This window comes from Lissotriton vulgaris, chromosome 11 (genome assembly GCF_964263255.1).
Source record: "Lissotriton vulgaris chromosome 11, aLisVul1.2, whole genome shotgun sequence".
NCBI lineage: Eukaryota > Metazoa > Chordata > Amphibia > Caudata > Salamandridae > Lissotriton > Lissotriton vulgaris.
In genome coordinates this window covers 866,933,927-866,959,143 of record NC_141699.1, presented here as the reverse complement: position 1 = coordinate 866,959,143, position 25,217 = coordinate 866,933,927, and the positions used below count along the sequence as shown (strand labels likewise).

The window sequence follows — 25,217 nt, the reverse complement described above, 5'->3', positions numbered from 1 at the left end:
AAGTTTCATGGGATTTGTAGTGTGCAGATTTTATATAGCGAGAGCTCGACCTGAAGGTATTAGGGGGCTTTACATGAGCACCAATTACGTTATACAAGGACACGTTCATTTTTTGGTAATCACGGGGAGATTTCGCTATTTGCCCATAGTCAAGGAAGCTGAGCTACTGCCAAGGCTCGAACCTGGTTCCACAGCTCCAAAGTCGGCAGCTCAGCCACTACCTTTCCTTTGTAAATGTGAATGTTTAAATTGCCACTTAGTACAAAATTTAAGAAAAGAACGCATTATCTATCCTCTGCTACCGTCCAGGCATAACATTATTTTTTCTGTGTAGGGAGGTGAGAGATTTTAACGATGATTTGTGTTGCAGATTCATGACGCCCACTAATGGTACATTCAGGAAACGAAGTTAGCCCTCTAGTTTTTTTTTTACTCATTCAAAGGCTGTCGCTCCACATGAGAAGGCGTCTTACTTAAAGTAGGTTCCTTGAAATTTGAAACTGGAGTCCAAACACCCCACCCCCCCCCAATCCCCCCATCCCCCCCCCCCCCCAAATCCCCCAATCCCCCGTGTAGAATGAAGCTTGATTGAAATAAATAATGTTTACTCAGCAGACTAAAACCCACAGTGACGCTTGAGCCGAACAATTCCACGGTTCGATTCGAAGAACAGCGTGATCTTTGATTGGCTACTGCAGAGAGCAGACCGCACCAGCTGCCCCACTGGGAGCGGTGGTTGGGCTTTCGCGCTTCGTCCTGTTTAATATCCGGGGCGGGTCTCGTGTTATTTTCAGCTGCTGCAAAGTGCTGTTCCGTTAGCTGTACCTACGCGGAGCACTATTGTAGGTAAGTATGTGATAATTTTGACTACCAACTCCTCTACCCCCATCACGAAACGGAGCCCCCGAGTTAGAATACTTTGTTTCTTTATAACGAGAAAGCAGCGGCGCTCACGAGACAACGTTGTTAATGCTGTAAGAGGCATTTTTGAGACCTTTTGACAGTCGTAGAAATCTGAAATCGTTTAACTGATCGTGCGCTCTTTTAACGCTATTGGTGTGTTTTATGTTAGATGTGATTATGTTGCGTCCACCGTTCTCCCATGTTTTTAAGACTTTTTAGCGGGTGAGTATTTTCTTTGATTTGAGGTGATTAGGAATTTAGCAGTGTTGTGGCTGCAGTGTAAGTAGTGAAGCTACATGCTTTCCTGTTTAGTGGAGTTATGCCTGTTTTAGGGGGCAAGATGGATGGGTTGGATTAGGGTGGGGATTTAGAAGCTACTGTAGAGGTTCGTATGTGTGTGTGTGTTTTTTTTAAAAAATTTATATTTTTTTAAGTAGTAATTTTTGACTACACTTGGCTGGTGTAGGGCATTTTTGCGGGCTTTAGAAGTGGTATGGGGTAAATTGTTTTAGGTTTAATACCCTTCATGTCTAATTTATTTACAATAAATAGCCGGGGAGAGAATAGGAGGCGTGGCAGATGATGAAGAAGAATACAACATTTTCGAGCTATCGCGACTAGATTTTAGATTCTATTAAGGACACAGAGGCGAGGATTTTGCTTTCTCAATTTCTTTACTACTCAACAGCAGCCAATGAGAAAAGAGTAAACATTACAATAAGGTACGTTTCCATTGAAGCTTTGAACGACGCCTCCTTCAATAACCAGTAGCAGCAGAGGTTAGCATACAAAATAATAACAAGGCACCATCTTGACTACCTCTTTCTTTGCAAACAGTCTTTTAAGTGTCCGAAAACAAACAATAGTCCTGACTCTGAACGGAGAGCAACAACAGCAGATCCAACTCTCAATGGAGTGCAATTCCCAACATTCCTTGAGGCGACTGCCGCCCTCCAACAAGGGGATCCATGCCTTGGATCATTGCAGCATTAGGTTTGCTTGGAGTCAATTTCCGGAAAAGAAACAAGTTTGAAAATAGGGAACCCAAAAAGATTTGAGATCTCCCGGTGGGAAAAAATAACATTGCATTGTAAATCCTTTACAACAGTTGACATTGATATTGAAATGTATTTGTAGAGCGCTCGTTCGCCCGGGGGCTTCATGGCGCTATAGACAGGGACACAACGCATCAGTCAGAGGAAGCAAAAAGGAGCTCATCAGAACGCTTGGGAGAAGAGCCATGTTTTGAGGGAGTGTCTGAAACTGAGAATGTTTCCACCCGTTTTAAGGTGAAAAGGGAGGGAGTTCCAGAAGGCCGCCGCAAGATGGTCAAAGCAACAACCTCCAAGACGCTTCCTTTTGTAAGTAGGAACAGTCAGAAGATGTTTATGCATAGAGCGAAGATTCCTGGAGGGGTCATATTTTTTGAACAGATCTCTGATGAATATGGGGCCAGATTGGTGTAAGGACTTAAATAAAATACAACCAGTCTTGAAAGCCACCCGTTGCTCAACAGGCAGCCAGTGTAGTTGTTTTAGGCCCAGTCTGACAGACTGCCTCCTAGGTAGATTCAGAATGAGTCTGGCTGCCTGATTCTGAATCAGCTGGAGGCGTTTTAACTCGCCGACCTGGAGCCCAAGGTAAAGACTATTAGAGAAATCCAGTCTAGACAGAACCAGGGAGATGACAATCTGTGTGAGCGCTTCCAGAGAGAAGAAACGAGCAATTTTCTTAATTTTCTTCAACTGAAAAAGGCTGGAAGACACCACTGCACTGACCTGCCTTTTCAGAGAGAGATCTTCGCTAAGAAAAATTCCTAGGCTCTTAACTGAGGGCGATTTAGAGGGTGGGGCTCCCATGCTGGCAGGCCAAAAGCCAGGGTTCCAACTGAGTGCACTCTGCCCAGGCAAGACCAACTCAGTCTTGCCTGGGTTGAGCTTCAGGTGACTGCAGCTCATCCAACTCAGGATGTGAGACATGGTGTTTTGAAACACTACCACTGAGTCCTCGGTGTTTAGGGGAAAGATGAGCTGCAGATCATCTGCATAGTTGAAAATGGTGACTCTAGTGTCCCTAAGGGAATACAGCAGGGGGCGTAAATATAAATTAAAAAGTAGCGGTGACAAGGACGAACCCTGAGGAACTCCGCAAGTAGTAGGAATAGTGGGGGCCGTGAAGGGGCCCAACCTCACGGATTGGGTACGGCCAGTAATGAATGAGCGAATCCAGCTCAGCGCAGAGCCCCTGAGACCGGCCTGTTCGACACGGTTGACCAAGATGGTATAGTCAACCGTGTTGAATGCCGCAGATAGATCTAATAGTACCAGAGCCTGGTGGATCCCCTCATCGGCATTCCGCCTCAAGGTGTTCTGAACTGAGACGATGACAGCTTCAGTAGAATGAAGAGGGCGGAAGCCAGCCTGGTTGGGCGCAAGGTACTGTGATTCTTCCAAAAATTTGGACATGCTATCACAAACATGGGCCTCCAATATTTTGGCACAGTACGGCAGCAAGGAAATGGGCCTGTAATTGAGAGGATCCGATGGATTAGCCCCAGCCTTTTTCAGCAAAGGGATGAGAAGAGCTTTTTTAAAACTGGCAGGGACCAAACCCTGTGAGAGGGATCCATTCATCATGGAAAGCATGCTCTCAGGGATGGCGGCTCCCACTTCCCGAAAGATGTAGGGAGGGCATATGTCATCAGGGGAACCAGATTTAACTTTGAGGAGGAGTTTAGATAAACAGGCAGCATCAATGGAGGGGAAAGATTCCAGAGTGGAAGGATTGTAAAAAATATCAGCCGGGGAAAAAGGGGATGAGGTGGTGACAATGCTTTGCTTTATGGTGCAGATCTTATTGAAAAAGAAGGTATTTAGTGTGTTGCAGAGATCCTGAGTGGGATCCGCAGCTAGGGAAGTTCTATTACTGCAACTAAGACTCTCCACAATCTTACCTGTCCTAACGGGTGAGATAATCCTCGCCTCCGTGTCCTTAATAGAATCTAAAATTCTTGTTGCAATAGCTGGAAAATGTTGTATTCTATAGCAGGACCGGAGGCTCAGATTATGCTGGTTTAAAGCTGACCAACAACAACAGAAGAAACATGCAAAATGGGTTTATAGTAAAACACAGTAAACATTGAGTCCGAAGACCACTCTGCAGCTTTCAAAACGTCTTCTAAGCGAGACCCCAAAATATAAGCCTTAGAGGCCAAAGCACCACTGGTGGAATGCGCACCATAAACAGAAATGTCAATACTAGCTTCAGATATAACCCACCTGACCCAACGCGCCAAGGTGGTCACTGAAAACAGGACGGAAAGGCTTTTGGATTGCTAACAGCGATTGACCCAAGGGATTTGCTCTATGAGCTAATGTGCGTTTCTCATGCACTTTCAAACATTTTAAAATGCATAATTTGTCATTGTGAGGAAAAGCAGGATACTCCACCGAGCATTACATAGTCTTAGTCCTCCTAGAGGTGATGAAAGACACACCCTGTGGAGAGAACACCCTTCCTGCCAAAATCTAAAGGATGCACATCAGAAAATCTCTTACAGGAGATTAAACAGAATACCAGTAAGTTTAGCAGATAATTATTTTAACGATAAATCGTTATCTGGCCAACATTCTAATAAAAACAAAACCTTAGAAACCTCCCGTAACGTAGTGTATATGGGACGAGGCAGACGGGCAACTCTGATGCTCTTCAGCAACTTTCTCACTAGGGAATGCATCCTCAATGGCTTACCATCAATGTGATTGTGTCTAGCCGAGAGAGCTGACCTGAAATTATTAACAGACCTATACGAAAGAACTGATTCAGCACATTCAGAAAAAAAATGCAATACTTCCTTCACATCCGATCCCACGGGATCCACCTGTCGTTGAAGGCACCAACCCACCCATTGATTCCTTGCAGAATATCTTTTCCGGGTGGAATGAACCCAGCATGGTGTATAAACTCTGTGGCCGCCGATGAAAGGCTCTCAATTAGTTTGTGTCTCCTGAGAGCGTCCAAACCATGATGGATCACTGGTTCTGAAGGACCAGAGGATGAGGGGATCCCACTGGTCCTGGAGAAGTACTGGAAACACAGGAAGCTAAAATGGTAAGTCCACTGATGACTCCAACAGTGTCGGAAACCACGATTGAGTCTTCCACAATGTTGTGACCAACTCTACTGATGTCTCCTGTCGACGGACCTGGGCCACCACTCTCGGAATCAGAGCGCCGCTGAGACGCCCAATGTTGAAGGAACGCATCCGTTCCCATTGCCATCGGATCCGGTCTCCAGCTGAAGATCTGTGGGAGGTGAGCATTGAGGTGGCAGGCAAAGAAGTCTATCTTGAAAAGACCTCGCATATTCATGATCTCTACAAAAAGCGAAGGATGGAGTTTCTAATTGCTGAAGTCCCTCAGGATCAATCCGCTCTCTGAGCTTGCTGGGCACATACTCCGCTATCACACTGATCTTCTGATCCAGACAAAAATGCCAAAATTCCCTCGCAATGTTGGCCTACAGCCGGGATTTTGTCCCTCCTTGGCGATTTATGTATCGCACGGCTGAAACATTGTTGTAGGAGAGTAGGGTCTGCTATCCTATGGTCACCCCAATTTTTGCTTTTTGCTTCACTGGTTTTCTACTTAATGAGGCTGTGGGCCTGCTAATCGGACCCCCAGCCTGCTGTTGTCTCTCTAAATTCACATACATGTACTATAGGTACATAACCCAATTGGAACTGGACTCCTTGTCAGCCCCTGTACCATGCACTATAGGTGCTCAGGGCATAGGTACCACCAAGGCCTACCAGGGACTGCAGCATAGCTTTTGCCACCCCTGGCTGGTTCTTAAATTGACACAACTGGCTGATCACTCAGCTGGGGCAAGTTGGTGTAATCACCCCTTGCTTAGATATAGTATCCCTAGATCTAAACCTATATCTGGACACATATAAACCTGTGAGTCACTCCTATGGAAGGCCTTATCAATCCTGGAGGCAGAGTGCGTGGTTTAATGTGAGATGGAGCTCGAGCATGAGCTGAGCCTGTCTGCAGCTGTCGCGAACAACTCCCTAAGCTGTTCCGGGATAATGCCATACAATATACTATTAAGTGCATTGTAATCCTCGCGGTTATATGTCAACTTTGGTTTGGCTTTCTCAAAACATGTCGTGTAAGGTGTCATACGATTTGGAATACTATCCCCTCGACAGTCCTGTCGACGGGGATAGCATTCCACCCTTCTAGAGGGAGAAGACATGTTTCCACTGCTTTTTCCTTGTAGCTTTGCCACGGGTTGATGGTCTCTCCGTAGATTGGCTTAAGCATACTTTTTAAACTTCCGGCTGGAGCTGTTATAAGTTGATAAAAGTATTTTGCATGTATTCCCAAGCATTCCTTGCTTTGTTGCTTTAGGCCGAACTCCAAACGAATTAAACTGTTACGAGTGTGTTTGGGAAGTTTAAAGATGCGTTTATAAGCCTGGCACTGCACTTTGTCCAACATTGCCTCCATTTTTCCTGGGAATGCCTGTTGTGCGTACCCTGCAGTTGCCCTGATCTTGGCTTGTAATACTTTTCTGATGGGTCCTGAAGTCGGACTCTGCATAAGCTCGTTTAGTTTGCATATTGAAAAATGTTTGCCAGTATTTTGTGATTCCTCTCGAGGTACCTTCGCAATCCCTGGTCCGTTGGCCTGTGGGTCCCTGTGAAGGCAACTTTAACTTTCAGTGGGCTTCCCTAGTTGCTCCAGACATGGCCTAACTCTTCATTGCTTGGGGAGTCCCCAGGACCTTGCTGGTCCTAACCGAAGCATCTTTTCTCTTACCGCGTGGTATGCAGTTGCCAAGGCTTGTTGGTGTTCAATCCGGACACTGACCTAGCACTCTACATCCTCCGTGGGACTGCTCGCCTGCGGACTTTGTTCGACCTAGACATCTCCTGGTCCCTGTGGCTGCAGAGGCAAGCTTCACCTCTTCTCACCGGAAGCACCCGACATCGGTGGGCACCCAGAAGTGATCCAGACTCTGTCCCCTCTGCTTTCAGGTTCTTTTCCGCTTCGATCCAGGCTTGGCTTACACTGGACACTTTTCCTCTTCACGGCAGCAGCACTTTGCAGCATCATGCCATTGAAAACCACGAAGATTCCAGACACCATTTGACACCTATGCAAGTATGGACACTTGCCTTCCTTTAGAAATTCAATGTTTAGTGTATAGCAAGGGGTTGCTGATTAAGCCTAGTTGAGCATTGCCATTTGGTTCATGGTGGAGATTTGGGGTTGAATCTGTTGATGAAAATGTTAGTAAAAGAGAAGTTTCAGCTGTCCATAGGCCTTTTGTTTTTGCTTGAGTTACCAATCCAGGAAGGCCTACAGCCAGATGTAGAGATTCACACTCCTACTTGTTGTATGGATAGTTATGCTTGGAGTCTGTATCATCACTACGTCATGTGAGAGTCATCACCTTACACAAAGAAATGTCTGCACCGCAGAAAGAAGATAATGCTTTGAAAAGGGATCCTTTTCACCGCACCAAAACTGATTCTTGAACTGTAGACAGTGGATCCATATTCCTTGGCTTGAAACTGTATAAAATATAAAAGTGAAACCCAGACCTACACCCTTAGTTCCAGTTCCAACCTGCTTCACTCATGAAGAGTATGGGTACTTGACAAATTTACTTAAAGAACTGCTCTAATCCAGGGCTGGGATCTCTAGTAGCCTGTTTCCCGGAGGTGAGTGGACAGTGCCTGAAACAGCACATCCTAATGGAGAAGCTATTGGTCTGCGTGAGACATAAGTATGCCCTCCTCCTGGATGCTGAAGGGAAGAGTTCTGTCTTGTAGGAACGGTGCGCCCAACTATTGGAAATCCAACTGCTGAGTACAGAAGAGAAGCTCAGAATAACCAGTTTGTCCAAGGGATTGTGCCTGGAGCCGACGTTAGAGTTCCCAACTTGCCTTGTCAGTAAAGACCTAGTTTGTCAGCAAAGATGTAGCTGCTCACCTCATCTGTGACTGCCACACAGAAAGACTGATAACTTGTGCTCACTCTACCTTCGCAGTCTCAAGGGCTGTATCTCGCCTCTGTCACAAGTTGACCATGGAGAAGGAGGTGGGCTGCCAAGACCAGCCACAGTCCACTGGAACCTGATTGCTCTCTTTTTACAGATACCCACGTTTGAATGATCTATGTGCGCACCAGTGATCAGGTAGGTTACCCGAGAAACATTTTTTAACTACCTAGAAAGAACTGCTTGGTGGGACTTTAAGCCGTTCTTGAAACTCCTGTCAGAACTGTCTAGTTGAGAATACGGACTGACCTACAGCAGAGACTACAGGAACATTGCTCCAATCTAGCCAAAGTGAACCTGAAGTGTGCTTCATTGACAATTTTATTTCACTATGTAGTGAACCCCGTAGTGTTCATTTCAGTAGTGCTGCTTTTAATTTATATCCTATATTGCATTTTGGTGTGATTAAAGTAGGTCTTTTTTTTCTAAAAGAAAAGCACTGGGCAGGACTTTCACTTATTGTGGCTATTGTGTAATGGTTGAGTTCTCAGTCTCTACCTTCCTCACTAAATCCCTGAGATGCATGGGACTGCTCACTACCTTGGGAGTCAAGTATGGAAGGGGTATGCATGGCCCAGGTTGCAGCACCATAGTATGATTAACCTCAGAACATCAGTAGTAAACAACCCCAACCCCCACAGTTGAGGCGCCCCTCCTGGAGCCTTGTCTTGGACCTGGGGACCGCCATCCCCTAGGGCTGGCTCCTGCAGTGTGGCAGGGCGGGAGCCTCTTGGATAGAAAATCTGCTCTCTCTTTCAAAATTCAAACTAAATTGCCTGTTCACACAGGGAGCTGCATCTTAGCAGCTCCCCATGTGGAAAATCAACGCCGCCTCCCGCGGGACTCGGGGAGCCAGCGGGACCGTGGGGAGATTAGGGCCCCCCCACGGTCTCCAACGGAGAGGGCCAGCCCCATGGGATGGGGGTCTATTAGTTGCCCGGGAGGGGGGCCACACGGCCCCCTCCTCAAATATTAAAATAAAAAAAAACAACAAAGGCCGGCCCTGGGGGATGGGGTCCCCTGAGCCATAAATGGCCTAAGGAAAGGGGCAAGGCAGCCCCCCTCCCAAAAAATGGCCATGCCCCGGGGAATGGGGTCCCTGGGGCAGATTATGCCTCGGGAGGGGGGGCCACGGAGCCCCATTCCCAATTTTTTGATTAAAAATTTTTTTGGGCCGCAAGGGGGGGATGGGGTTTCCAGGGCCAAGAATATTAGGAAAAGGGGGGCCACACAGCCCCCCCTTATTTAAAAAAAAATAGACCACTATCGTGCCGGAGGCCATGCCCCCTCCTTTCAGAACTCTAAAAACACGCCCCCTGGTGCGTTTGCAGATGGGAAACAAATTCCACTTGAAAACTGGGGCTCCCTGGGGGCCAACTAGCCCACCAGCAACCTCCAGTATGCACCAGGAGGCTCCGTTGCAGAGAGGTGTTCTGAGGCCACGCCCCTTATTACACTTCTCTGTAACGCAGCTCTCAGGTGCTTAATGGAGGTAGCTGGTGAGCTAGTTGCGCCCCTGGGACCCTCAGGATTCAAGGGGAGTTAATCCCCCAATGTAAAACGCGCCACGGGCGCGTTTGCACAGTGGTGAAGGGGGGGGACGGGGCCTGAGGTGACGTGTGCAAGCACGCCCTGTGGCATATTTTAAGTTGGGGAATTAATTCCCCTTCAATCCTGAGGGACCCTGGGGGCCAACTAGCCCACCAGGTGCTTCAAGTAAGTGAAACTGCGCTGCGTTGCAAAGGTGGTGCTGGCTGTGCACCTTTTTACACCTCTCTGCAACGGTGCGTACTGGAGGTACCTAGTGGGGCTAGTTTGACCCTAGGGACACTCAGGATTCAAGGGGACTTAATTTCCCTTCTTAAACCGGCCACAGGTCGCGTTTACACAGTGGTGAAGGGAGGGGATGGGGCCCGAGGTAACGTGTGAAAACACACCCTGTGGCGCGTTTTACGTTGGGGAAATAATTCCCCTTCAATCCCGAGGACCCCTGGGGGCTAACTAGCCCACCAGGTGCTTCCAGTAAGCGCCACTGCGCTGTGTTTCAGAGAGGTGGCCCAAGCCATGCCCCTTTTTACACCTCTGCAGCGCAGCTTTGTGGCGCTTGCTGGGGTTACCTAGTGGACTACTTGGACCCTAGGGACACTCGGGTTTCAAGGGGACTTAATCTTCCAAGTTAAAACGGACACAGGGCGCTTTTACACAGTGGTGAAGGGAGGGGATGGTGTAGGAAAGTGGCTCTATATATACTAGACCAAAGTAAGGTACAGTGTGTATAGAGTCCCCAGCCCCCAGAGGTTTGGCAGAGGTTAAAGTTAGATATAACCTTACTCTCTAAAGTGGTAGCTTGGTCGAGCAGTAAGGCAGTATCCGAGGACAGTGTAAAGCATTTGTTGTACACACTCGGTCAGCAAATGGTCTCACACTCTCAAGAACTGTACTCTAGGCCAATTGTTTTGTATCAAAAGATATAGTTGTTTTATTTTAAAACCAACAAGGTATCAAAATAAACTTTCTCAGGATGAGTTATTTTGAAAACAAACTTTATTGACTGCACATATTCCGCAGAGCTCTGCACATCAGAGATATCTGCAGGACAAATATACCACATCAATCAAACATAAGCAAAGCATTACTAAGCATCCCCCCCCCCTCCAAGTCCCCCCTACCGGATCCCACCCACCGGAGTCGCACCAGGTCCGTAACGCGTCTCCTTCATATCAAACCTTAAAATGGCTACATGCACGTCACCTCTACCATGACCTCTTCATGCCACTTCGGGAGATCTTCCTGGTCCCCCGGCGGCTCAAGCCACAGGCCTCTAAAGTCAGCCCAACATTTCCAAATTTTATAGTGTTTTCTTGGGCATCCCCGGGCTGCAAAAATCGGCTGTTCCATCCCCATACAGAAGTCCAGCCCTCTCTTCTACCCCACCACTGAAGGATCCTTCCACGCTCTAGCCACGTTTCCTTTGGCCAGAGTGAGGCCCAGCAGCAGCAGGTGTCTCTTATAGACATTACCGTCCAGCCCATCCATCACATGCAACATACTTAACTGCGGTGTACGGGGGAGCTCCCACCCCAGAACCTCAGACAAGCAATCCAGCACCCGCTTCCAGAACCGATCTAGTGAGCCGCACCCCCACACTGTGTGCATAAACGTCCCCACTTCCTGGTCACATCTGAGACAGTCTGGAGAGGCAACTAGCCCCGCCCGCCACAACCGCTTCCTAGTGAAGTACACTCTGTGTAAATATGATAAGAGTGGCTCAAATCCAACCGAGTGACTTACCACACTCACCTATAGTTACTCAGTAAGAAGTCAGCCGGACAGTGGAGAAGAATAAACAAGGTAATTTTATTAGGCCACAAACTCCCATATGAGAGGGCCCTGTCCGACCTCACCCCAAAGAGTGCGCCGAGAGGACTAACTCATATCATCACAGCAATACATTATAACATGGTACAGTGAAGCAAAACACGCCCCTTCTGGAAAAATACTGAACCCCAGAGAGAGGAACAATGGCATCATACAAGAGGCATCTGCACCTGCAAAGGCAACATTTGGCTATCTCTGCCCAAGGCCGCGGAGCCGGGCCTCAGCGTCTCGGGTGCATGAGAACATTACTGATAAGGAACTTGTTAGTTTCAGCCACAGCTAGCTGAGAAACGAAAAACTGCTGCATTAGGGTTTTTCTTATTCCTACGGGAGGGGGGAGTGAGCGAGTGCGACTCGCAGACACAGAGGAATACTCAAAATGGAGGCACACAAGCTAAGCTAAGGAAACTGAATATCACCACACGTATAAATGAATAATCACATGAAGAGTAAGAATAACGTAAAAGCATAAGTGTATACTTCATTAGTTAGACACATGATGCTAACTTACATATGTAAATGCTAATGGGTGGGGCATCGGAAAACGAAAACTATCAAATACTTAAATTGGATGAGCCGTAGGCGCATCGCTATGGCGGCACCCCTGGGGCCTGCAAGTGCCTCCTTCCAATTCTCCCACATCCCTTTCCCAGGTCTCCCGGAGCTGTTGCAATGTAGAGGCAGAATGTGTGACTAGTGACTGGTATATGCGAGAGCTTTTTCGTCTCTAGGTCTCCCATAAACACCTTTGCTTCTAGAGGGCTAAACTCGGGGAGGGACTCCAATCCCTCTAGGCTCGGGGCTAGGGCATGGCTGAACTGAAGATACATAAAAAACTGAGAACGAGGCATACTAAATTCCCGACATAGATCCTGAAAGGAATTAAGCGTCGTACCAGACAGCACATCTCCCAGTGTCGAGATTCCAATGCTCTCCCATCCCCGGAATCCCTGCAGTTTTGCGAGCCCAGGAAGCCGCCCGTTATGCCACAGGGGGGTTTCGCCGATCAGGGTGTTCCACCACCCCATGCGACGTAGAGCCTGCCTTCAATTCTGGAATACTACCTGCGTGACCGGTGGTAGTGCGTTCTGTAGGCGCGCTGCATAAAGAAATGTGTGTAGTGTATGAGACCCCATAAGGCTGCTCTGTAAGGCATATGCCTGGTCCCCCCGGCCGCCATACCACCACTCATTTAACACTAGGAGATGGGAGGCTTGATAGTAAGAAAGAATATCAGGTCGCCAATCCCCCACAATAAGTAGATAGAAAACAGGTGCGCAACGCTACCCGTATAGTGCCCCCCACCCAGAGGAACTGGCCCAGAACAGAATTTACCTGTCGGAACCATTGGGGCGGAATAGGATAAGGGTGGTTCTGCAGTTGATATAGTAGTCTGGGGAGGGCCACCATCTTAAAAATGGCCGACCTGGTCAATGGCATGCGGGACCATGTCTTAATATCCGCCAAGACCCGTTCTCAGACTGGCGCAACATTCCGCTCCCAGGAGACCGCGGGCACCTCTGATATAAACACCCCTAAGTACTTAATGTCGCCCACCGCTACCTGAAGCGTAGACGCCCAGTACCCCACTCCTGAACGCTTCCCCAACATCCATAAAGTAGACTTGCGAGGATTCATATATAATCCCGATGATTCTCCGAAAATTTGCATGATTTCTAGAAGGCGCGGCCTGACCTATTAAGGTCTGTAAGGAAAAAGAGGACATCATCCGCTTAAAGCGCGATTCTGTCAGAAAGTCCCTGCTCCCACTCGAACCCTCGCAGTTGCGTGTCGATACGCACCCATGCCGCCAGCGGCTCCTTGGCTAGGGCAAATAGGTACGGCAAAAGAGGAAAGCCCTGCCTGGTACTTTGCCCGATGGAAAATCTGGATGATATGGCTCCCGCCACTCGAAGCGAGGCTGTCAAATCCGTATATAGAAGTCGCAAATATGATAGAAAGCGGGGCCCCAAGTTAAGTCGAGGCAGGAGCGCAAACAGATAGCATCATATGCCCTGTCCATATCCGCTAATAAGAGTGCCGCCTGCTCCCCCGTGCGCTGGACCGCTGCCACCGCTACATGTGCTTTCTGAATATTGTGTCTGGTCGCCCTCTGGGGCATGAAACTGGCCTGGTCTGGGTGGACTAGCGCTGTTATATGGGGCAAGAGCCGGTTAGCCAATGCTTTTGGCCAAGATTTTGGCCTCCACATTTAGCTAAGAGATCGGGCAATAGGATGCGTGATGCTCCGGGGGACGGCCCGACTTATGGAACACCACCACTTCAGCATGTCTCCAGTCTGGGGGGAGGCTACTTCGTTCTCAGGCCTCCTCCAGGGCCGCTCTATATCGCCCACCCAGCTGCAGGTGATACTTCTTGAAGAATTCACTAGGAAACTCGTTGGGTCCGGGGGCCTTTCCTGTGTTAAGTTCGCCTAAGGCGTGCCTAGGTCTTCCTCTGTCAGCGGTAGCTCAAGACGCTCTCGCACCTCATCCGATACCGCACGAGGCGGCAAGTCGGCAATAAACTTATCCACCACCTCTTCACTGAGACATTCGTGCGGGGCATACAGATCTGCGTAATATGCAGCGAAGCCCTCCGCTATCTCTTTCGGTTCCGTGACCAAGGCACCCACTCCGTCCAGTATCCCTGGCAGGGCCTGCACCTGGAATGTGCCCTGACACAACTGGTGCAGCATTGTTCCCGATTTGTCCCCCCACTGATAAATCCTGCTGCGCGTCGCACGCCATATCTGCCGCGCCTCGACTATCAGCAGAGAGGCATAGGACTGCTTCACCAGTAGTAATTGCCCCACCTCTTGACCCTCACCCTCTGCTCCGCCCGACGCTCCAACACCTCAATCTCAGCTTCAGCCCGTACCAATTTTGCCCTGCGCCTCCTCTGGGCAACCGCACACCAAGCTATGTCCACCCCCTGTAGCGTGGGTTTCAGGGCCTCCCACACAGTCCCGGCACTGGCAACGGACCCCACGTTCTCAACCAAATATGTAGCTATGGCCTCGCCCATATGTTTCTGGTAGTCTTCTTGTTGCAGATGCCACACGGATAGGCGCCATCTAAACGGATGCCGCCCCCTGTCTAGGCAAATGTCAACTGTAATGGGGGAATGCTCTGAGAGCCCACGCGGTGGTCTATCCGCCGACTCCACCCTACCAACTACTGCTCTGGGAACAAAGATATAATCCAGTCGGGACAAGGATTTATGAACAGCTGAAAGCATGTGTACTCCTGCCTGTTGCCATGTAGGTGCCTCCATGTGTTCCCGCAGTCCAAGCCTCTAACCATGTCCCTTAGTTTGGTGGAATGGCCTATGCCTATCTTTGAGTCCATCATGATGTCATTCCAATCCCCTCCTACTACCGCTAACACATCTGGGATGTCAGCCCACACCGCAAACAGCTTCTCCACCATCGACCATTGCAGAGGGGGTGGGGCATACACACATCCCAGCAACAGAGGCTCCTCCCCAACCATACCCTTAACAAATGTATAGCTTCCCTGCGTGTCAATCCATTGAGCAGAGTGAACATATGGAATTCTGCGATGCACTAAAATGGCCACTCCCCTGGACCCCCTAGTAAAGCCTGCATGAAAAACCTGCTGGTAACCATAGCCCTGTAAGTACAGTGTCTTAGTACCTAATAGGTGGGTTTCTTGCAGCATTAACACATCAGCCCCAGCCCTCTTTGCCTGCCGTAACACCGCCTCCCTCTTGATCTTGTCTAGGACTCCCCTGACATTCCAGCCAGTGACCCGACGCCCTACCCATAGGATTCGTCATCAGGGAGCATTCAGTGTAGAAGCCCGGGCGCTGCACCATGCATATTCACACACAACAACCAGTGAGACATTCATGTGACTGTGCGACTCATACCCAACCAGAACAAGTCCCAGTCCCACCCCATACCTCAAGAACATTGAAGTACCGGTCGTGGTATAAATGACTCTCGCCCCCAATGCAGGACCTGAGGCCGTCCACACCAATGAATCACCACCCAACAACCCATAACCCTAAGCCACCCCCAACAAGCCCTAAGCTAAAAGGGGGAAGACAGGTCCGCCCACAAAGCCGCTCCCTCCGCCCGCCCCGTTCACTCACAGCCATGCGGATATCCATATGCCAGCTCCCTCCCGTCCGCACACAGCAACCACAACCGTGCACATCAATACATAACTATGCAAAGGTATAATGCAATCCAAGTCCCTCATGCCCGCCAGTGCGAAAAGTCATGGGTCTATTGTCTGATGTTCAGGGGCCTCCTTCCCCTTATCCAAGGCACTGCTGGATGCTGACCGCCGCCTGGACCTGGATCTCCAGTTTCCCCTCCTCTGCGACCCCAGAGAGGTCTGCGACTGTGCCTCACTCGGGGGTGAATCCGACTCCAGACCCGGCGGTGTGTGTACCCTCACCTTCACCATTTCATCAGTCCATTTAAACACCTCCTCAGGGGTATCAAAGAAGTGGGCGTGGGACTGAAACACCACTTGCAGACGGGCTGGGAAAAGCAAGGCGTATGGGAGTTTAAGATTTCGGAGGCGAGCCTTGGCGGCCATAAATGATTGCTGCTGTTGTTGCACCAAGCGTGTGTAGTCCGGAAAAATCAGGATGCGTTGGTTCTCGTAAAGGAGGGGTTCCTTGCCCCTGGCCTGCAGCAGGATAGTGTCGCGGTCATGATAGTTCAGCAGTTTGGCTATTACAGGGCGCGGTGGCGCCCCCACCGGCGGCTTCTGCATGAGAGCCCTGTGCGCCCGTTCTATCACGAAACATCTTGAAAGGGAATCCGGGGGGAGCCAACTTTCCAGCCACTGCATCAAGAAGCCCTCCATGTTGCCTTTCTCGCAGCCCTCCGGGAGTCCGACGAAACGAAGATTGTTCCGCCGGGCCCGCCCTTCCGCATCCTCCGCCCTTAGCGCTAGTCCCTTCTGGATGCCCTCCATTTTGGCCACCTTACGCTTCAGGTCCGCAACGTCATCCTCCACCCCCGAAATCCGGGTTTCTGCCTCTGTGATGCGGGACACAGTATTTCGCAAGTCCTGGCGCAATAGCGTGACCTCCGACCCAACTGTGCCAATTTTCGCATCCAGCATATCCCTGGACTGGGTTATGGCTGCCATCAAAGCTGCGTTGTCCGGGACAGAGTCCTGTTGACTGCCCGCAGCTCCTGCATTCCCACCAAGTCCCGTGAACTTGTAGATGGGCCCATGCTTCGTGGTTCCGCCTCCACCCTTGTCCCTCGTTATGGCCGCCCGTTGTAAAAGTCCGACCAAGGGAACCCCATTCGGCGCAGCCACGGGCAACCCTACACAAATATCACTAAGGTCACAGATGCACTCCCGGGCCACTCCCAGATGGATCAAGAGCACACTCTGGCCAGGTCCTGCCGGCAAGTCTTGTGCCCCCCGTTTGTTGCGCCAAGCTCTAGGATTGGGGAAAGTCCGCCCCCATACTAGGCCACGGGACACCATCCAGGCTAGTGCCACCAAGGCCACTAGTACACACCCGGGCCTCTCCTGGCCAGATCAGGGGTACCCTCGATCCAGGGCCTGGCGTCCAGTCTCCTGCCCCCTGTTATTCCTCTAGGCCCTAGGATAGGGGAAAGCCAGCTCCCACGTCAGACTACCGGACACTGCCCAGGCCTCTTCGCCACTTCCTCCACCACCGCGGCCCGGTCTGACCGCCGTAGGATGATCTACAGACCCCCTCCAGCCGCGCACCCAGCAATGGCCCAGGCCCGTGCCTCAACTTGTGCGCCGCTCTCCACCCCTCAGTCTCTGGCTCACAACAGCAGGGGTCCGTCCACCTGTCGGGGGACACCCAGCCCCAAAGGAAGGATAAGCCCAATGACGAGGTGCATAACCCCGGGCCAGCCGCACCTCTTCCACGATCTGGATGCCTTGTCCGAGGGCCGATATGCCCCCCCGAGCGCCCCCCCCCCGTAGGCTCAGCCGACGGTTTCCGCCGCCCGGCCTGTGTCAAACTGGAGCCCCCGGCTCCACCGCGCTGCACCAGGCCACACCGTGCAGGAGCCCCGGTGAAAATGGGGAGGGAAGCCCCTTCATCAGAGCTCGCTATCCAGCAGGAACTCCGGGGGGGCCGGCATCTACTGTAGGAGCCAGTCGCAGGTCCCACCAAGGAAAGAACCTGCTCCACTCTCGGCGGGCTGCGGCGCCACCACTGCACCAACCGCTGAGACCCGCGAAAATAGAGGTCCGCTGCTCGCCCTGCTTCACCAGGCCGCACACCGCTCGGCTCCGTGCTGCTATCACCAGGCGCCCCCGAACGCCCAAAGTGCCACCGGAGGTTCGCCGCCGGTCGCTGGTGACGGAACAATCCCTCTAGGCCGCGGGGAAGTGGAGGGAGTCAGGATAAATTACCGGATGAATGTCCGGCGAGACGGAGCTCAGTTAGGCTGTGTCGCCATGCTAGCTCGCCTAGCCATGCCCCCCTCAGGATGAGTTATTTTAGTTAAATACTTTTCAAATAGGCAATAGACTTTTTGAATGCAATAGTTAGTTTTTGCAATAGGCAACACAATTTCAAACACAATGCAACATTGAGCTCAATGGGAATTTCTGGTTAAATGCAATTAGTTACTTTGTAGATTACTTTTCTAACCACAGGACTGGATCCTAGATTTAGTTCCGGTACATGAGCTGTAAACAGTTAAGTAAAAGCGTTTTGGTTACAGTAGTGATTTTTAAGGAATATTATTGTATTTTAAAAGTTGACACTTTAGAAACTTTTTCAGTTGGAATGACCAATGTTATCCTATATAAGAAAATTCAATTTGCAGGTAAAGTATGTTCACGCTACTTTTGTAATCCAGTGCTGGACTCCTAGGTTCAGCACCGGGACCTCTATCTAAATCAGGCAAGTAATTTCATTTTTATCATTGGCACCATTTTTAGAGAATATTTGTAAGTTTCAAAAATCGACACTTGGAAACTTTTTCAGCAAAAAGCAGGCAATAATATCCTATGGAAGGAAATTCCAGTTACTGGTAAGTACGGTTACAATTACTTTTCAGGATCAGTACCGGGCTCAAAGATGCAGCGCTGAGGTCTCTCCTGAAAACAGGTGAGTAAATCGGTATTCGTAGTTCGGCTGATTTTAGAGGAATATTTGTAAGTTTCAAAAATCAACAAGCAGGCATACTATGGAAGGAAATGCAAGTTACTGGGAAGTACGGTTAGAATTACTTTTCAGAATTAGTACTGTGTTCAAAGATGCAGCACTTAGGTCTCTCCTGATACCAGGTCAGTAACTCTGAATTCGTAGTTCGGCTGATTTTAGATGCATATTTTAAAGTTCCAAAACTCCACACTTTGATGAATTTTCAAGTGAAACCAGTCAATGTTATCCTATTGAAGAAAAGTGAATTATCGGCTTTTAGATAACTACTCGATTTGCAGAGTTAAGGTTCTGGGCATAGACTCTGGGGTCTCCCAGGGTCCGGTAGGTACAGCTGGTACACCCTCAGCCGCACAGGGGCGCCGGGTGGAGAGGTAGTTAGGCCCAATGTTATCCAATGAGAGGCAGGGGGCCTTCAGTTGGTGGCTGCTGGCTAGCAGGCCACGCGGCTGTGGGAGCTGGGCTCCTGGTCACTTCCTCAGGGCAAATGGGTAAGTAGGATAGGACAAAGGTTGCACTGCCATAGGCACTCGGGCGGCTGGGTGCAGGGTGCTTTTGAGCCGTCGGGGGCTCAATGTTATTCATTGGAGATCTTTAAAAGGGAACAAAGGCTGCAGTCTTGGGGGCGGTGGATCTTCTGGAGCGACAAACGCTTCGAGGGGTAAGTTGGGATCTTCGAGGGTAGATAGGCACCCTGGAGTTGGTCACAGGAGGCCAGGGGCACCGGATGCAGTGGTGTCTTTGGACGTCGGGAAATCTTACCCTCTGCTGGTCGCGGTTGGAGGGGTCCCTGGTTCTGAGTCTGCAGGTGTCGTCTGGGTCGTTGAGGAGAGTCCTTGGGCACTGGATTCCAGGTCAGAATCCAGTGCCCCCGGGGGGACGTCCTCAGGGTCTTTGTTCTCTCGGACTCGGCAGGTGCAAAGTGGGCTGGATTTGCGGTTCCTGGCTGGCACCAGGGGTGTTGCTGTTTCAGCAGAGCCACTGCTCGTGGGAGTTCCAGTCTCTAAGAGGATCAAGGCAGGCAGGTCCTCTGGGGTTCTTGAGGTTGCTGTCCGAAGGAGACGCCAGGATTTAGCAGGAGCAGGTTCAAGGATCAACAGGCCTGTAGGGCTGGGGCCAAGACAGTTGGTGTCGTCCTCTTGATAGCAACTGTACAGCAGGTCTTCTTTTTCTTGGTCTTCTTTCTTGTTTCGAAATCCGGATCTGAGGAAGGAAGGTTCAGGGTGCCCCTAAATACTAAATTCAGGGGTGTTAAGGTAGGGGAAGGGCAGGGACCAATAGGTCCCTGTCCTAGGGTGAGTACACCCCGCTATCCTGTTCCTCTCCTGTTGGAAGGGGCAGGAGATAATCTCTGATTGGGCAGGACTCCCCATCCTCAAGATGGCCGGGGCCTGGAGTTGTGCTTCACCTCTCCTCTCCCACCTGAGGGGTTGAGTTGGCACAGGCTGGCACACCTCCTTTCTTCATGTAGGGTTTCCCGCCAGTCTTCCCGTTAGAGTGGGGTCAGAACCGGTGGGGGCCAGTTGCTAAGTACAGCAATTGGTCTGGAGAAGCTCACAAAGGCGGTATGCCTTTGAAGCTTCCCCCTGCCCCTCCTGGGGGAGGAGACCTAGCACCTCACCCAGGATGTGCATTATTGCAGGCCTAGGAGAGCAGGGGGCTCTCCACCCAGGTGTCCAGCAACATGTCTGCTGTGGGGCAGCCTCTCAGACCAGATGTGGATTGTTGGTTAGGTTTCAGGGGGCATCTCTAAGATGCCCTCGGTAGTGCATTTTACATTAAATCCCACACTGACATCAGTGTGGGTTTAATGTGCTGAGAAGTTTGAGATCAAACGTGTCAGTCTTCAGTGTAGCCATTATGGTGCTGTGGAGTTCGTAATGACAACCTCCCAGCACTATATACTCTTAATGGCATCACTGCACTTAGTGCCCAGGGCTCATGCACCTGTGCCCACACCACTGGCATAGGGCACCAGGCAACAGGGGTGACTAATGTATGCCAGGGCAGTGGGTTTGTGGGCATGGCACACAGGGATGTGTGCCATGTCGACTATTTAGTTCTGCACCAGGACACTCAGTCTGCAAAGGCGGTGTGTGGGTGTCGGGGTACTGGGCCCTTAAGGGTGGCGCAATAAGTGCTGCAGCCCTTAGGGGTCTTCTCTGGTCACAATGTCCTGGGTACCTAGGGTACCATTTGCCAGGGGCTGACATGTGGCCAGAGATGCCAGTTGGGTTTCAGCTTCAATACAGTTTTAGGGAAGGAACACAGGGCCTGGGCACCTGATTGGCAGGAGCCCAGGGCACACTCAGTCAACCCACATCAGCAATTGAGCAAAAAGTGGGGGCATACCATTCAAGAAAGATGGCACTTTCTAACAGATGGGGCCTGAGGTGACGTGTGCAAACACGCCCTGTGGCGGGTTTTAAGATGGGGAAATAATTCCCCTTCAATCCTGAGGGACCCTGGGGGCCAACTAGTCCACCAGGTGCTTCCAGTAAGCGCCACTGCGCTGTGTTTCAGAAAGGTGGCCCAGGCCGTGCCTCTTTTTACACCCCTCGGCAACGCAGCTCTGTGGCGCTTACTGGAGGTACCTAGTGGGCTACTTGGACCCTAGGGAACTCAGGATTCAAGGGGACTTAATCCCCCAAATTAAATTGTCTACAGGTTGTGTTTGCACACGTCAGATCAGTCCCCCCTCCCTTCACCAGTGTGCAAACGCATCCTGTGGCACGTTTTAAGAGGTAGTTTTAATAGCCCTGCCCTATTATGCACTAGGGGCTTACAGAGGAGGTCATGCTAATCACAGGGGTACCCCAACGCATAGTGTTCCCTAGTGTATGTAGGTGTTTTAACTGTATTCTAAGTGTCTTTTAGCATAGCACTGTCTCTAGGACTGAGTCAGTTACCACTAGTACCCATCTGAATTTTTTTTTTTAAACTGCACCAAAAGCCAGACACTTATTAATTCACCCAGGCACACTCCTTGCAGTACCCTATTCAGTCAGTACCCAAGTGTAGGAAGGTGGATACCTGACTATGGTTGCCCCCAACTTTTTGCCTGGTGTTTTGCTGGTTTTCCGACTTAGTTGACCTGGGGCCCTGCCAATCAGGACCCCAGGCCTACTGCTCTCTCTCTAAAATGGATTCCATGTACCTTAGGTACATTTCCAATTGGTACTGGGCCACCTTATCAGACCCTGTAACTCAGGGCATAGGTGTACCCAGGGCCTACCAGGGGCTGCAGCATGTATTATGCCACCCCTGGCTGGCCATCTAAATCTGACACAACTGGCTGCACGACAGCGGGGGCAAGGTGGTGTACTCACCCTTTGCTTTAGATATAGTATACCTATATCTAGCCCTAAAATGGACACACAGATTCCTATCAGTCACACCTATAGCAGGCCTTGACAATCCTGAAGGCAGAGTGCTTGGAATCGTGTGAGATGGTGCTCTGGCATGAGCTGAGCCCGTTTGCAGCTTGCGGAACCAAGTCCTAACAGCTGTTCCATGATAACGCGTACCATATACTCTTAAATGCATTATAATCCTCGCGGTTATATGCTATCTTTGGTATCGCTTTATCAAAACATGTTGAGTAAGGTGTCATACGAATTGGAATACTAACCCCTCGCCAATTCTGGCGACGGGGTTAGCATTCCACCCTTCTAGAGGGACACGAAATGTATGTAACTGTGAACCCCGGTTAAAGTTAACTCAAGCCTCAGCATCACAAAATGGATGCTGCCACCACAGACACAAGTCTGACCCCCTGCAGCTGGGAGTCCTTCCAGCGAGGGGAGCTTGGACAAAGGGTTTCCTGTCAGGGGCGGTGCTAGCACCATCCCAGACAGGGTTTTGTGTATCCTGGGTAGGCAGGGCTTTACAGGAATGTGACTGCAAGTGGCACCCCGGTGCTCACTACGCATCTGCCGGCTAGAACCAGTTCCAGGGGCACACCAGCCCCTGGCCTGGGGAAAGTCCGGCATGGGAGAGGGGTGTAACCACCCCCCTTCCTGGTCCCACCCCTAGGGCAGGACCTAGTCGCGTACCCACCCCTTTCTTTAGGATAAAGGCAGGAGCGGGGACCCTTCCAAATTAGATCATCTTTGAATCCTGAAACTACTTTCTGCGAAAGGAACTCTCTACTTCTTCTCAAGATTTCTCCCTTGTGACTAAGGAGTAGTCACCCTGCACCCGCAGGCACCATCCAAGAACACTGCGGTTTGCTGCACGTCCTTCCTCCGGAATCCGACTGACCAGCACGACGAGACCCGGCTTCCCTGGCACCTCTGACCTCTACCCACATCGTCAGCTCAGCTGAGACCCGTGGGTGCGACGCGACCTCGAGGGACCGGCCATCTTCAAGACTGCACGATGCTTGCCCAGCACGACCGCCGAGGGATCCTCGAGTGAGTGCTTTGGGGTCCGAGAAGCCCCGACCCTGAGCAGCTCCAGCACCGAAGACCAGCCCCCCAGCATTCACGAGATCTGCATGGGGCCCTTCTGCTTTTTGGCTGCTCACCGCGTTGTCTGGCTACTAGCCCGCTGGCTTGTGGCCTTCCCGACGACGACCGACGACATCACCACTGCTGGTCTGGTTGCTCCAGACTGGCTCTTGCTCCCTTCCAAAAGAGGAGCACCCCGGACCCTCCTGGTCCACTCCAGACGCCATTTTGAGTCCACCGCGTGGGCTTGAATTTGCCAAGACTTGTTGCCCCAATCCTGGGTCCAGCGACGTCGACAGCATCAACCATCGTGGGACAGCTCGCACCTTCATCCTGGTCGCCGACAACGCCTCCTGGTCCGTGAGACTGCAGAGCCCAGCGTCGCCCACTCACCTGGTCGAGGTGACTCCATCCGGTGCCATCCTGGTGCCCATCTGATCACTGGCTAGTGATTCAGGACTTGGTCCCCTCTGCTTACAGGTGTCTTCCATCCTCGATCCGTGCTTGGATCCATCGAACAATCTTCACTGGTCGCCTGCCAGCAACTCCTTCTTTCAGGCTCCTGGTTCGTCAACGAGGGTTTCCGACGACACTTGAACCCTATGCAGCCGCAGCCCCTGGGCTAGGTAACTTCGGCATTTCGGTGCCCCAGCATAGCCTCACTATCCAAGGGTCCAGATCCACTCTCGTTTTCAGCCTACCTTATCGGGTTCGCCCGATAACACTAACTTTGCTTTTACTAGCTCCCATAGACTTTGTCCCGCATCCCGCGTGAGAGTGCACACTCTGCACCCGAGTCCCCTAGGCCTCCTACTAGTAATCTGAAGGTTCAGTAACGTAGTCCTAGCGATTCCAAAGCCTATTAGTCCAGTACTTACCTGCTAGTAATTTCGCATTCCACTTCCATAGTATATGGTTTTTCGTGCCCCTCGGGCATTTGTGTAAATTGTGCAACTTAAAGTATTTTCGTAAGAGTTTTGTTGTGTGCTTAGTACCCTGTCCTCAAAGAGTACAGGGCTGTTGTGATCTAAATAAATACACTGTTTATTTTCATAACACTTGTGTGGTGTCCTTTCACTTGGTGTTCAAGGGGTATATGTGATGGTATAACAGCTGGCTTAACACGCCCTCTAGAGTTTAGCCCGAAGACTGCTCGTATCCATGCTACTAGGATAGCTGGTCTATAAGGGTGACTTACAACCAATCATCAATAAGGGTTGTTTGGACTGATGCAAAGTGCTCACTAGAATAGTGAACACTGTATATCAGGCCAACTTCTCACACCAAGTATTCATGCAGTCAGCCAGGCCTTAGCACATTGTCTGCTTCAAACCCCTATCCACTATGCAAGCAGTCCTCTAACCACCTACACACTTGTCTTTCACACCTTCAATTCCCCAGTCAGTATCCGCACACTTCCAGCTTACACCCTGTCACGCCCCTTGCACTCTTCTAGTGACCCATTCAGCACCATGTACTAATCCATTCACTGTGCGAAAACCCAAACACTTATAAATTCATCCAGGCATTCTCATTGCAGTACTCCTAATCATTCAGTCAGTATCCATGTACTCATGCACTGAGCCAGGCCTTAGCACAAGAACTGCTTCAAACCCCTATCCACTATGCATGCAGTCCCCTATCTAACCGACACACTTATAGTTCTGCACTTATACATTAAAAAAAAACCAACAATATTTCAGTTTCAATATTTAAAAAAAATATATATTTCCATTTATATTAAAAATATATAATGTAATTAAAAAACGAATATATGAAAAAAACAGTTAAACTGTAGAAAATCATTATAAAAAAATACATAACATTACATTTAAAAATTATCATTTAAAAAACCTTCGAAATTCACTGAAAGAACTATAGGTTTCAGACGTGTTATAGTTAGGAATTAGCATTTAAAAAATCTTAGAAACTCACTGAAAAAAACATAGGTTTCAGGGCTGTTATATTTAGCTGGATATTTCACTCGTACAAAACCATTGAATTTCCTCCGTTATAGTTAGTTCTGCTAACTATAACTCGCGCGCCCGCAATCCACTGCTGATGATGTCACATATTACATCATTCATGACATCGTCAGTGACATCACTGATGACATCTCAAATGACATCACTGACATCATCCACGTGACAATCGGATACACCTCATCATACACTAGTATAACCTTTCATCACTCACTGTAAAATACAGAGTACCGTATTTGAATCCATTGACACACCAATACAAGTTTCTAAAAACCCA

At 50.0% G+C, this 25,217-nt stretch overlaps 1 protein-coding gene across 2 annotated transcripts in view; it reads left to right on the top strand.

Annotated features, from left to right (window-relative positions):
* Nucleotides 1–621: 621 nt before the first annotated feature.
* SEPTIN2 (septin 2) overlaps nt 622–25,217 on the top strand; it is a 1,039,523-nt gene continuing 1,014,927 nt past the window's right edge. The window contains exon 1 of one of the 2 annotated variants that reach the window (XM_086944012.1): nt 622–846. The gene's annotated coding sequence lies outside the window, so the exon portion shown is untranslated. The remainder of the gene's footprint in view (nt 847–25,217) is intronic. The other variant, XM_086944013.1, reaches the window with a different exon arrangement.